The sequence below is a fragment of the Pan paniscus genome, chromosome X (genome assembly GCF_029289425.2).
Source record: "Pan paniscus chromosome X, NHGRI_mPanPan1-v2.0_pri, whole genome shotgun sequence".
In the NCBI taxonomy this organism is placed as follows: domain Eukaryota; kingdom Metazoa; phylum Chordata; class Mammalia; order Primates; family Hominidae; genus Pan; species Pan paniscus.
In genome coordinates, this window is record NC_073272.2 from 85603107 (window position 1) to 85613667 (window position 10561).

Genomic DNA, 10561 nt, shown 5'->3' on the forward strand with positions numbered 1-10561 from the left:
CTTGTTTGTGTGGTTGCTTTATAGTGTTACTGGTCTGTGTACTTAAGTATGTTTTTGTATTGGCTGGTAATGGTGTTTCCTTATATTTAGTGCTCCTTTCAGGAGGTCTTGAAAGGCAGGTCTGGTGATAATAACTTTCCTTAGGATTTGCTTGTGTGAAAATGATCTTATTTTTGCTTCACTTATGAAGTTTAGTTTGGCCTGATGTGAAATTCTTGGTTGGAATTTCTTTTCTTTAAAAATGCTGTATATAAGCCCCCAATCTCTTCTGGCTTGTAGGGTTTCTTCTGAAAGGTGTGCTGTTAGTCTGATGTGCTTCCTTTTGTAGGTAATGTGATCTGTCTCTCTGGCTGCCTTTAACATCTTTTTCTTTCATTTCAATACAGAGAACCCCTGCAAAATTGTATGCGATGAGATCATCCCCAAGTGGGGATGACAGCACTGAAATACATGCTACACTTCTATACAAGAAGATCATCCCTAAGTGGGGATGGTGGAGCTGAAAATCACAAGTGAGGAAGTTTTAATGAACAATATCTCGAAATATGCTTTCCAAGTTGTTTGTTTTCTTTCTGTTCCTTTCAGGGATGCCAGTGATTCATAGATTTGGCTTCTTTACATAATCTCATATTTATTGGAGGTTTTATTTATTGTTTTTCATGTTTTTGTATTTATTTTTGTCTGGTTGTCTTATTTCAGAGAGCCAGTCTTCATGTTCTAAGATTCTTTCCTCAGCCTCGTATATTCTGCTGTTAATATTTGTGATAGCATTGTGAAATTCCTGTAGTGTGTTTTTCAGGTCTATTAGGTCAGTTACATTCTTTTTTATACTGCCTATTTTGCCTGTCACCTCCTGTATTCTTTTATTGTGCTTCTTGGTGATGAGTGGGGGTTGGAGATTTCCAGGGAAGAGGGGCTAGACTCATCTTTGTATGGTGGTTGCTGTGTGCTGGAGGTGGCAGCATAGTGACTGGGTCCTTTGTTACTTCCCCAGTCTGAGGGTTGTTAGGTGGTACCCCTACAAGTGCAGTGGCAGCAGGGTTGTGGGTTAACTCTGGGATTTTCTCCTCGGAGAAATACTGGGATGCCTCTGATTGAAGTAGTCAGGTGGGGGCAGGCTGGTTGTGCTGGAGTCCCAGGTTGGGCAGCTCTGGCCAGTGAGGAAAATCGAGGACTGGGGCCTGCATGGAGAAAAGCCCAGCCACTTTTCCTTGAGGTTGGTGCTTGGTGCTGGGAGTCCAGACCAGCCCCTGGTCCCTGCAGACTCTCCAGAGCCTGGAGACAGCAAGGGCAAGGGCTGCGGGACAGCAAATATGGCAACCCACGCCTTCTACTGGGACCTCTGACCCAGGGACTTGCAGAGCTGCTACTGGATCAGCCCTGGTGGGAGACTGCTGGAGATCCAGGTGAGGAGGACCCTCCCAGTGAGAAGATACAGGATTGGAGGCCCATGTAACAAACAGTCTGGCCACTTTTGCATAGGGCTGCTGCAGTATGCTGGAGGTCTGCTCCAGACCCTAATTACCTTGGCATTTCCATTATCTGTTGCCAGCCCAAATATACCACCAAGAAGTCCTGGTTGGGAGGTCCCTCCCAGTGAGGAGGAATGGGATTAGGGGCCTATATAAGAAAGCATTCTGACTGCTTTTCTGTAGAGCAGTTGTGCTGTGCTATGCTGGGGTTCCACTCCAGCCCCCGGTTGCCTCAGACTCTCCTAAGCCTGAAGGCAGCAATGACAAAGGCTGTGAAATAGTGAAGATGGTGGCCCACCCTTCCCTCTGGGAGTTCCATCCCAGGGAGGCCTAGAGCTGCTGCTAGCCGGGAAATACCAGTGGGGGAGGTTGAAGACCCCGGTGGGAAGATCTATCCCATTGAGCAGAAACAGGATCCGGGACCCACATAAAAAAGCAGTCTGGTCACTTTTTCATAGGGCAGCTGCACTGTGCTAGCTTCAGCCCCTAGCTGGCTCAGACTTTCTAAGGTCTAAAGCCAACAATGGCTAAGGCTGCAAAATAGCAAAGATGGTGGCCACCCGTCCCTCTGGGGGTTATGTCTCAGGGAGGTGTAATGCTACTACTGGTGGCTGGCTGTGGTTCCAAGCCAGTGGGATTTATCCTGCAAGGTACCATAGGAGCAGGGCCTGCAGCTAGTCACTGCTCAGTCCCCGGGATTAAGCCCTTTTCCTGGGTTACCTATGGGGGGTCTAATCTGCTTCTTTGCTAGAGTTGCAGCTGCTTTGCTGGTGAGCCTGGGTATCTAAGACACCTGGGGCTCTATGTGTGCCTGAGCAGCTGTTCTGCCAAGACTCCATGTAGCTCTCTGCATGTGAGACTGCAGGCCCTGGTGGAGTGGGTACACGAGGGGATCTCCTGACCTGAGGGTTCCAAATATCCGTGGGGGAAATGTGGGTTCCTCGGGGTCCCTTACCCTCTCAGCACTTCCCTGGGTAGGAAAAGCCCCCCAACTCCATGTCATTCCCAGATGGGGGGTCATCCTGCCTTTTGTTTCCTTGATGAATTCCAATGCGTGTACCTGGATGTTTCAGTTGAAGGTGCTGCATTTACTTAGCCCTTCTATTTCTCTCCGTGAGTGCAGCACACATTAGTTGCTTCTAGTCAACTATCTTGGCCAGCCTCCAGCATATATTTCTTAAGCAGAAAACAAAAGGCACTAATCATAAAGGAAAAAAAATTAATAAATTAGACCATCAATGTTAAGATGTCTCTTCTTCAAGAACTCTAAATGCTGACATTTAAGGATCTGCTTGCCTTACTGCCCAATCAGTTGATATTGAAGCTTATGAGTCTACAAGCCTTAAGACCCTTAACAGATGAACACAGAACAAATGAACACGAATAGATGAACATGGAACAAATAAGAGATGTCATCAAGCATTTGTTGAAGGCTAAAATGACTGTGTAGTAGTCCAATGAGAAGTGAACCTATGCACATCTTTCTCTGACATGAGCTAAGTCAGTTGGCCACACCTCTATCCACTTTCCGTCTTCTCTTATTTTTCTAAGGATAGCAATTCTAATTTTTGTGAGTTCTTTTTTTCTGTTCATAGCCTTGTGTTTGTTTTCTCATATGTCCTTTTCTTTGTTTGTTTGTGTCTCTGTCACAATAAAGTCTTAAAAAAATCCCTTACTATTATTTTAAGGGGGCTTCAGGAGAGAGAGTGGATAAATGTCTGTGTGTATTCTTCCAAGCTTGGCCTACAGTCTTCAGGTGATTTGGGCGTAGACTAAACCTTGAGAACACTAGGCTATATCCACCAATGTGATATTAACCAACAAGAGAGAATATGAGACTGATTCTTTTTTATGTCGTATTTAAATTTCTAGGATCTATGTCTTGTGCGCTGATAGTTATTTTTATAGTATATTTTTTAAAAACTGTTAAAAAAATTTATTCTTACAGTTTGGGAATAATATTTTGTTCCATATAGATTGATTTGTTCAATTAAAATTTATTTCTTGATTATGTTACACGTATAATTATATATGGAGAAAATGTGAAAAGGGATGCCAGGATTTGAGTAAAAGATAAAGATTTATAATAAAAGCATATCTTTTACATAATTTTGGGGACCACTTTGAATCTTATTATGTGTTACATTTCTTCAATCATTCTAAATTTCATAAAGAATGTCAGTTTTTCTATGTCTATTTTAGATAAGTAATATGCATTACATTTTTATTTTTTAATTATAGAAGTAATACATGCTGATTGATAAAAAATCTTGCAATCTGTCAGTAAGACACACTGGTTTAATCTTTCACCTTTCACACATCATACTCTCCTCCAAAGGCACTATTTTAACTTTTTTAGTATTTTTTTTTTTTCTAAAAGTTATATGCATTTTTGAGCAAAGATCTATGGTATGATTTATAAACAAGTTTCAAAAATCCATCTATTACATTTTCAGGCCTTAGAATAATTTTCTTTACTTTCTTTGTTTTCTTTCTTTTCTTTTATTTATTTATTTTTTTTGACAGCGTCTTGCTCTGTCACCCAGGCTGGAGTGCAGTGGTGCAGTCAGGCTCACCGCAACCTCAACGTCCCAGGCTCAAGTGATCCTCCAACTTCAGCCCCCCAAGTAGCTGGAACTACAGGCACATGCCACCATGCCAGGCTAATTTTTTATTTTTATATTTTGTAGACATGAGGTCTCACTACATTGCCCAGGCTGGCCTCCAACTCTTGATCTCAAGCAGTCCTCCCTCATTGGCTTCCCAAAGTGATGGATTACAGGCATGAGCCACTGTGCCCAGCCTCAGCATAATTTTCAATTGCTCAAAATCATGGTAATGTTACTTGATTTTATTTATGTCTCATTTACTTTTCTGTAAGTAGATCTATCTTTCCAAAAATGTAGTCAATTCCCCAACTTTTATGTTGTTCTTCAAAAGCATCAGCATTTCCAAGACAATAGATACTGCATATTGTACCAAATAACCTTTCAATTTAAGCATGTGGAACATAAAAATGGTGGGCTGCATGTTTTTACTTGAATCATAAGAAAGAACACACATGAGGTACTGAAACTGTTTTCTCAGGAGGAACGACATTATACTTGCAGAGCATTCACAATCCACCTGGATTAATGGTAACTAATGCTCCTCTATTCCAAATCCTGTCAAATTTGTCAATATTTGTTCTGGGAAGATAAAAAATGCTGCAACAGTACAACGAAATGTTCCCTGAAGAACTCTTATATATTTGGTTTCAGGAATTTTAGTGATTGGTTCTTCTGAGTAAGAAAGATTTGCTGTGTAAAAAATTCTTGTATCTCAAGTTCACTGATTTTCACACCAACTGCACTGTGTCCCTGGTCTGCAAACCATTTCATCTCAACTATTAATACTTTTCCATATAGAGGAAAAAACATCCTCAGTCCACTCTCGCCTTTATGAAAAGTATCCAAATGCTTTAATAAGCTTGTCTTGCCATGCTTCCAGACTTAGTACTTGGTGTTTCTGTACCTCAGTATCGGAATACTCTTCAATATCAAGTGAAGTTCTTGTATTATTCATAGTTTCAGTGGCATCTATCTCTCAAGAATATGTTTTCAATGCATTTGTTGGTTTACTATAAAAGATATCACAAAGAATACAGTTAAAGAGATGTGTACGGCTAGGTGGGCATGCCGCATTCCAGGAAGCTGCACGTGTTCAGCATCAGCAAGTTCATAGAGTATCTTGTTCTTGATTCACAGTTGCAGCATCTCTCATCTGTCTGAGGATATTATTTACCTATTTTGAACGTTTTATTGTTAGCTTTGGCTCTACATTTTTCCTCTCCAAGTCTTCTGTTTATTTTGCCTTTTTTTTTAATATATCAGAGGCCTTCTTCAAATATATGATGATATTTGGCTTCCCATTCATATTAAAATGAGGCACTACAAAGTGCATTAGTAGCTCTAAAGATGTTTTCAAACATGTTAGGACTCAAAAAGTGCCATCTATGCAGCACTGGGAAAGTGACTGGAGGACGTGGTCTACCAAAACAAGGGAGCAAATAGAGAAAAAGGAAGATTAAAGGAATAGGGAATCCAACACAGGATGATGGCAAAGGGAATATACAGGACAGCAGGTATGCAATAGGCCTGAAGAGAAACTAGCCCAAAGCAGAGCAAAGAGATAAAAGACTCCAAGAGGGAATACTTCTGGGAAAACAGGAATTGAGGAATTACCTGATATGTTTGCTCGTGTGGAAAATAGTATGGAAACAATGACGGAATGTTTGGGTACAATTAGTAGTAGGTTCATTAAAATCTCAGAATATAAGGAAAAGAGTCAATTATTAATGCCTGGAAAAAGAAGAAATTATAAGAGAAAAGAAAAGCAATAACAGTATACTAGTCAGTTCAACTACAAACAAAATGTATATGGTCATACCAATGTAAACGCTGAGTTCAATTTTCCCTAAATTATGATAGAACTATGTTGAGAGCATGGGGAGGGGAAGTTTAGGAGTGGAAGTGTAAGAGGTCTAAATCCTTATCTACTATCATAGGAAGTCAAAAGGTAGAATTTAAGAGTGACTAATCACGAAATAGCAATATAAGCATATTGTTTAGAAAAGTGGAGGTAAATGCCAGTAGAGATAACTAAAACATTTGAAAGTTGTCTCCTTTGAGGAGCAAGTTTGGGAGTTTGGGAATAAATTGACCAAGAGAACTATTATTTACTGGTTGTCTTTTTAGCATTCTTTTTTTTTTTTTGAGAAGGAGTCTCTCACTCTCTTACTCAGGCTGGAGTGCAGTGACTAGATCTCAACTCAATGCAACCTCCGCCTCCTGGGTTCAAGTGATTGTCCTGCCTCAGCCTCCCGAGTAACTGAAATTACAGGTGCCCGCCACCATGCCCAGCTAATTTTTTTGCATTTTTAGTAGAGACGAGGTTTCATCATGTTGGTCAGGCTGGTCAAACCCCTGACCTCAGGTGATCCGCCCTCCTTGGCCTCCCAAAGTGCTAGGATTACAGGTGTGATCCTCTGTGCCTAGACCATTATTTGACTTTCTAAACTATATTCACTTTCTACTTAAAAAAATAAATTTACTTGAAATTAAAATGCAGATTCATGGGCCCATCCCTGGAGATTTGTACTTACTTAGTAGGGGAAGAATCTGCATTTTAAATTAACTTCCCAAATTTGAGAAACAAATCAATGTAGTCCTTTTCTGTGCTTATTCTAAATATAATTTTTTCAAAGACACTTTTGGGGGTTTTAAATTTTTCTTCTAATTTTACTGTTCTCATTTCTTCCTTGGCTTCAAGCTTCTTGATAATGTATAAATAGGTATATATGTGCAATTTAAAAACATTTGTCCTTGAGTGTGTCTATTTTTCCTTCTTTTATGTGCCTCCTTTTATAACATAAGCTCATTTGAGAAGTCCCTATAAGGTCACATCATCTTTAGATTCATTCTCCTTCTATTTCACTTGGGGATTATTTTTAGTTGTAGAGTGAAAATTTTATTTTTGAGAACTTCCCACTTCTTAATACAAGCTTCTCTACTAGGGTCTCAGTCCACAGGTTCATAACAACATTTTCTCTGAACTTAATTGCCTCAGATTACTTAGACATCAAGAGTTGCTTGATTTTAAATTTCTTGTCTTTGTCCTAAATTTAGGAAATGCCTCTCAGTCTAATTCTTGCCTTATGATGCCACAGGACACAATAATATAGTGTTTTACTGATTCTCTGGGGTGTTACAACTTTAAAGTTCTGACAAAGGAGAGTGCCCTCCAACAGGTTACTGTAGCCTAACCCATGACCTACATGCTGATTTCAAAAAAGAAATGCTAAATCAATCTAAAACATTCATTTTAAATTGGAAGCAAAATATCTAGCTCAGAATTAAAGGAATTTACCTGAATATTTGGAAAAATATAAATCTTTTACTTAATGAATATTCTTTAAATTTCTACTATAAAATTCTCACTGATCATTGTTGGACACACAAAAAGAAATATTTCATGTCTATCTAGCTAAAGGAAAATATTACTTCTGATGATTCCTGTTGCTCTATTAATATTTTATTTGGTTAGTATATTTTATTATTTTTTGTAAATTCAAGATTCCTGTAATACAGATAAAGCAATGGGCACACATGAAATCAAGCTGAGAAAATGTACTTCTGATGTTTGAGGTATTTTTGTTTTAGTTTAATCAATTTGATCTTTTTTAATGCTAAATCATCTTAAACATAAACTTTTTTTTTTTGACAGTGTTTCACTCTATCACCCAGGATAGAGTGAAGTGGTGCAATCGTGACTCACTGCAACCTCCACCCAACGGGTTCAAGTGATTCTCCTGCCTCAGCCTCCCTAGTAGCTGGGACTATAGGTGCCCGTCACAACGCCCAGCTAACTTTTGTATTTTTAGTAGTATTTTTATTTTTAGTAGAGATGAGGTTTCTCTATGTTGGCTATGCTGGCCTTGAACTCCTGACCTCAGGTGATCCATCTGCCTCAGCCTCCTGTAATCCTAACGGCCACATTTTTTGTTTTCCTAATATTGAAACAACTACATAATTTCTATCACATTATTCGTATACATTAAACCAATATTATATAATATGTATCTAAAGCATCAGCTGAATTGAATCTTTACCTTCCTATTATTATGACACAGTAACATTACTGTGACATTTCTTGAATTCAAGTCTGATATTAAATTATGAAACATCTAAACTTCAGAATTTTACTTTTGTTTCCTTTTCAAGCACAGATAGAGAAACTGTTATATCAAACACATTTTAATATGACCTCTATAACTTTTTAGAAGACATAGATTAATGAGATTTGGTTCCAGTGACTGTGGGAAATAAAAAGTGTTGCTAACCTGGAGACCCAGAGCTTACCCATTCATATTCGAGGGTTTTCCTTACTATCAACACCAAAAGAACTAGCTTAAGCCTCCCAGCAGTTCTTCAACTGGACAAACTGACTACATTGCCCATTTGGAGTGTTCAGTATCCACGGTGTATATTTTCATCCTGCTTCTGAGGAAAAAGTGAACCAATTCGAAACATTGTACATAATTCTTTGTACCTTAAAAGTCAGAAGAGATGATTTTTAAATAAATGCTATTTGACCCTAAATGGTAGTTCTTCATAAAATTTGGACATTTACATGGAAGTTCCCATTTGCAGCCAGTAGGGCTGCATTTGATTCTTAAGACAATTCAACTAAAATTATGCAGTATTCCTGTGTTTCCTACTTTAAACAATAGATCACTTTCCAGACTAAAGTTACTATGTGTGTGACCCTGAAAGATGATAGTAGGGCACTGTTTAAAGAAAACCAACTTTCTAATTTCTACACAGCTAACTGTACAGATATATTTAGCATAATTTATTTAATACCATATATCTGAAAGAATTCCAAAATATGTTGACCAAATGTTAACATTTTTTCTTTTAAAGCAATATTTATGTAGTCATGAATGTAGGGAAATAATTTGTGACAACATCTCAGGAATGTGTACACACAGAAACTTCTCAAGCCAAGAGCTATAGATATAAGCATATTCTATAAAACAGCAAATTGTTATTGAAAACAATTGGCAAGCTAATAAAAAAGAAATTTTATTTTAGCATAGAATTTCAGTAAGTTCAAGGTGCAGAGGAATACATAATCTGTATAGTTTACATTTTCATCCCAAAGTAAAACATTAACATGCTGGAAAACTGGAAGAAGTCTGATTTATTTGAAAACACAAAAATAATTATGTTCATTTATAGTCAAACAATGGTGTGGCAGCTATATTGTGGACTAAAAGGTTCTTTCAGAATTTTATATTTATTTTATTATGTCTACTTATTTTACTTTTCTAAAATTTGAGCAATATAGATTTCAAAAATAAAAGGAATGAATACTCTTACTTGTCACTAGGTGGCGGTAACTCCAGGATGGGTCTCAGGAGGAAAAGCAGTAAAATGGAAATTTTTGCTTGTTTGCACCAAAGATAAAGATATGTAGTAACCTTGACTGAAATTTTGGTAGAGGTGGTAGAATGAGTATATTTGTGAGGAGTAGAGGACAGAGAGCTGTGCGTGTCTGACTTTTTCGTGTTGAGGACATGGTCCATTGCTTTCAAGAGAATTGAAATAAAATTAAAACCAAATGAGGAATGAGAAAAAGGTAAACATGTTATACGATAAAACACAGAACATTTTCATTTTCACATATAGCCCTTATATACAGACATTTACTATTTATAGTTCAAGCAGAATGATGTATGAGTCCTTGTTAATGGTGACTATAGCAGCTTTTGTTGATACAGAGCCATGACACATAATTTTAACATGAGAGCAGGTCACATCTTCCAAATGATGTTTTCTTTCTTTTCAGACATTTTTGACTCAAAATGCAACATTTGACTCTGTTTTAAGTTGAGAGATTGGATAAATTATTTGAAAATATACATCTTATTGAGTTTGAAATGAATTTTTGAGACACTGAGTAATGATGACTGGTATCAATGGAAATTTATACTTTGTATGAAAAGCCTTCTCAAGACAATAGAGACCAGTGTGGTTGGCCAGAGTAAAGGCCTCATATTGAAAGACTTTAGTGAATAGCTTGGTGAGCCACAGTTCATTCTTAGAACAAAACTTTTCAGAAGTTAGCATCCGAACAGGATACAAACATCAGTTTACATGAAAGGTATTTGGTTCTTTCATCAACCATCAGTTATCAGTGAAAAATTACCTGTTGAAGCACTCAGATTTCTCTAGCTGTAAAATTACATTGAGACCTGACATCCTGACAGGTAGAAACAGTTGCATTGCATGAGGAATGTGATATGTTCAAAGAAAAAAGAAGTGATCAGGTTTCTTATTGGAGAAAATCAAAGGCTGATTAACCCTCACAGAGCAAGGTGAAACTTGTTGAAGTTCCTGAAAAAAGAAATACAATTTTGGACAGAGCAGAGCTTTGTATTCTTTTAAGCAACTGTTTTAGACAACTGCTGCTGTGTTTAAACCTGTCAGACTTTGCTATGAACTTGGAGAGAAGGGATGGAGATTCAAGTAGTGTTTTTTGTTTTT

General features: G+C 37.8%; 1 pseudogene; it reads right to left on the minus strand.

The window, feature by feature from the left end:
* Positions 1 to 3527: 3527 nt before the first annotated feature.
* LOC100972415 (thiopurine S-methyltransferase-like) lies at positions 3528 to 5036 on the minus strand (annotated as a pseudogene).
* Positions 5037 to 10561: the final 5525 nt, after the last annotated feature.